Here is a 3,927-nt window from a genome sequence, read left to right as displayed (position 1 = left end):
TATGTCAGAGTGTGTTTTGCCTATGTTCTCCTCTAGGAGTTTTATAGTTTCTGGTCTTACGTTTAGATCTTTAATCCATTTGGAGTTTATTTTTGTGTATTGTGTTAGAAAGTGTTCTAGTTTCATTCTTTTACAAGTGGTTGACCAGATTTCCCAGCACCACTTGTTAAAGAGATTGTCTTTAATCCATTGTATATTCTTGCCTCCTTTGTCAAAGATAAGGTGTCCATATGTGCCTGGATTTATCTCTGGGCTTTCTATTTTGTTCCATTGATCTATATTTCTGTCTTATTTCACTCTGTATAATAGGCTCCAGTTTCATCCACCTCATTAGAACTGATTCAAGTGTATTCTTTTTCGTGGCTGAGAAATATTCCATAGTGTATACGTACCACTGCTTTCTTATCCGTTCATCCGCTGATGGTCATCTAGGATGCTTCCATGTCCTGGCTATTGTAAACAATGCTGTGATGATCATTCAGATACACATGTCTCTTTCAATTCTGGTTTCCTCGGTGTGTATGCCCAGCAGTGGGATTGCTGGGTCATGTGGCAGTTCTAGTTCCAGGTGTTTAAGGAATCTCCACACTGTTCTCCATAGTGGCTGTACCAGTTTCATTCCCACCAACAGTGTGAGAGGGTGCCCTTTTCTCCACACCCTCTCCAGCCTTTATTGCTTGTAGATTTTTGGATAGCAGCCATCCTGCCTGGCGAGAGATGGTACCTGATTGTGGTTCTCATTTGCATTTCTCTGATAATGAGTGATGTTGAGCATCTTTTCATGTGTTTGTTAGCCATCTGTATGTCTTCTTCAGAGCAAAGGAATTTAGAATGGAGCAGTGGGTTCCCACTGGTGGGGCAGGGGGAGTAGCCTACATCCCGTGCAGGCAATACTGGGGGGCATTGCCCACGAAGACTTTTATTACAAGAAGAAAACCAAGTAAATGCTGGTTCTGTTTTGATTACCATCTTCATACTCCAGTATTCTAAAATAATGTCAGGAATTAAATACTTTTCCTTTGCAAAACAAATTTTGTTGGTTTAAGTTTGAAAAGTTTGTTGTCATATACTTCAGGTTTTAATATTTTATATATTATTCACAAGGTACAAAGTTTCAGTGTACATATATACAAACAAACACACATATTTGTGTGTATATATATATATATTCAAATGCACACACCTGTGTGTGTGTGTATATATATATAAATTCATATATATATGAATATATATGAATATTCCTGAAGCTGTCGTTCCCGGCCACCTTCACCCTCTTCCCCAAACCAATGCCATTCTCTACCCTTCTCTTGTTTTCTCCAGGTGGCCACAGTCTTAGTACTTATCTTTAACAATTCATTGTCTTCTATGAGGGAGTTCATTAAGAGAAGACCCTGTTCAACAATTGTCACCAACACAGGCTGCCATGGTTACCACTGCTCCCTTCCCCAGAGCATCCTTAATGGTTTGCAAGGCCTTGATATCACTTCCTGCACAGCCTGCAGTCCCCGAGGGAATGTACTAAATCACACCCCACATTCAAACAGTTGATTCTAAATACACAGTGATACCACAAAAATTGTCAAGGTAAAGACACACAACGTGCTTTTATTTATGTCTAAATCAGTGAAACAAAGTATTCAGTGCAAGGTACAAACTTTTCTTAGCTTGGAAAGAACAAAATTGTCTTATGTTTGAACATAAAATATCTTGCTGAATTTGAAAAATAGGTTTGAAATGAAATTCATTCTTGATTGTCAGTTATTTTGAGACTGTGGAAAATAGTCTTATGTTAGAGAAAATAAACCAGAGAAGGCAATGGCACCCCACTCCAGTACTCTTGCCTGGAAAATCCCATGGATGGAAGAGCCTGATAGGCTGCAATCCATGGGGTCGCTAAGAGTCAGACACGACTGAGCGACTTCACTTTCACCTTTCACTTTCATGCATTGGAGAAGGAAATGGCAACCCACTCCTGCGTTCTTGCCTGGAGAATCCCAGGGATGGCTGAGCCTGGTGGGCTGCCGTCTATGGGGTCGCACAGAGTTGGACACAACTAAAGCGACTTAGCAGCAGCAGCAGCAGAGAAAATAAACGTACGTTAACTGGGGCTGCTTAAGCTGTATCTTTTGCAGAATTTTTTTTTAATTCCCTGACACTTTTACAGTCATAAATAGATAGAATAGACAAGGTTTGGAGGAGACACACACTCCCTGCCATGTGACCCATCGGAGTTGACTTAGATGAGGATGGCAGGTGAGTTTGGAGGCCTCTTTAGGGGAATTATAAATGCCTCATTTCTCCCACCAAAACATCTGAATTGCTCCCCATCCTCCGCTAGAGGTGTCGGGATGGGGCTTTGTGATGTCAAGGCTCACCCAGGGCCACCATTGGCTGGGGAAGAGACTTGCTGACCTCATAAAGCATGAGGGTGTGTCTCCCTGGGGAGGGGTATATACAGGGGTGCTCAGGGGCTCTGGAACAAACCACTGGGAGGCCTCAAAATGACTAAGGTGACTGGGAAGCCACAAGGCTCCAGAGTAGTTATGAAATACCTGCCTCCTGTTACCTGGGACAAAAGGATGAAGACCTCCTCTCAATTGAGGTCCAAAAAACATGTCAAGGTGAGCTGAGCCCACCCAAACTCCTCTTGCCCATTGACCCCACCCCATAAGACCCCCTCCCCTGTCCTTGCCTGGCACATAACCCTTCTCTGCCCACACCCCTTCTCCTGAAGCTGTCATTCCCGGCCACCTTCACCCTCTTCCCCAAACCAATGCCATTCTCTACCCCTCTCTTGTTTTCTCCAGGTGGCCAGCACCCTCAGGCAAAGCTGACAAAGAAAACGTCTCAGAAACCGCCCACCACAAGGAACCTTAGAAAAATCAGAGGCTCAAAGCTCTGTAGCCAGTGTTCCAAGGTGAATGAAGAGCTGAATCAGAAGGGACCAGAGGAGGTCCCAGAGAGTGTGGAGACCCCTGTCATTCCAGCGGGACCGGTGGGCAACCAGTGACTTCAAGGCATGGCTAGAGACCTCAGAAATCTTCGGGGGTCTTGCCACTGAGTACCGGCCAACAGTACAGACATTGACTATTATACCAACTGCATACATTAAGAATGAAAATAAAATCAACCTGATGTGAAATTATGTTTGTCTCTGAGTTCTCTGAGAGTGGGGGCCAGAGAGGGCAGGGCAGGGCAGGGATAAATGTGTGAAGAGGGAGGGACATGGGTCTGTGGGGATGGAGATGGGACCAGAAAGTCAAGTCAAGCCAGAAAGTAGGGGGGGAAGAACTGGTTCCAGACTCAGCTTCAAAGATATACTTCCCATGGGAAAAGAGGAAGAGGACTTGGTGTATCTCTGTGTGAGTGCAGAGATGGAAACTGAGCGGGGGAGCCATGTCATGTGTGTGGTGGCAGTGCCATTTGTTTAAAAGGCATAGAAAGAAGTTGCCCCATAAAAAGAATGGAATATTGACATTTGCAGCAACATGGAAGGTAACTATTGAGTGAAATAACTCAGACAGAGATAGACAAATACTGTATGATATCACTTATAGAATCTAAAAATACCACAAAGTAGAGAATATAACAAAAATGGAGGCTCACAGATAGATATAGAGAACAATCTACTGGTTACCAGCGGGGAGGGGAAGAGGGAAGGCCAATACAGAGATGGGGGAGTGGGAGGCTCACCGTGTTAGGTGTAAGATGAGCTCAAGGATGTATTGTACAACATGGGGAATAGAGCCAGTACTCTGTAATAACTATAAATGGAAAGCAAACTTTAACAATTGTATAATAAGAAAGAAAAGGAAAGAAAGAGGGGGGAGATAGGAGGCAGGAAAAGAAGGAAAATAATGGTGTTTTTTGGAGGTCCAAAAACCAATATTGATTAGGCCTGTTTTAGCTAAGAAATTTAGAATGGAG

General features: G+C 43.5%; 1 long non-coding RNA gene across 1 annotated transcript; it reads left to right on the top strand.

The window, feature by feature from the left end:
• The first annotated feature begins 2,313 nt into the window (after window positions 1-2,313).
• Window positions 2,314-3,145, top strand: LOC112445167 (uncharacterized). The gene is made up of 2 exons (XR_003033539.2): window positions 2,314-2,621; window positions 2,808-3,145. It is a non-coding gene; the product is annotated as an uncharacterized lncRNA (long non-coding RNA).
• Window positions 3,146-3,927: the final 782 nt, after the last annotated feature.

Source organism: Bos taurus, chromosome X (genome assembly GCF_002263795.3).
Source record: "Bos taurus isolate L1 Dominette 01449 registration number 42190680 breed Hereford chromosome X, ARS-UCD2.0, whole genome shotgun sequence".
NCBI classification, from domain to species: domain Eukaryota; kingdom Metazoa; phylum Chordata; class Mammalia; order Artiodactyla; family Bovidae; genus Bos; species Bos taurus.
The sequence above is the reverse complement of the archived record's forward strand: the minus strand, read 5'-3'. Positions and strand labels throughout refer to the sequence as shown.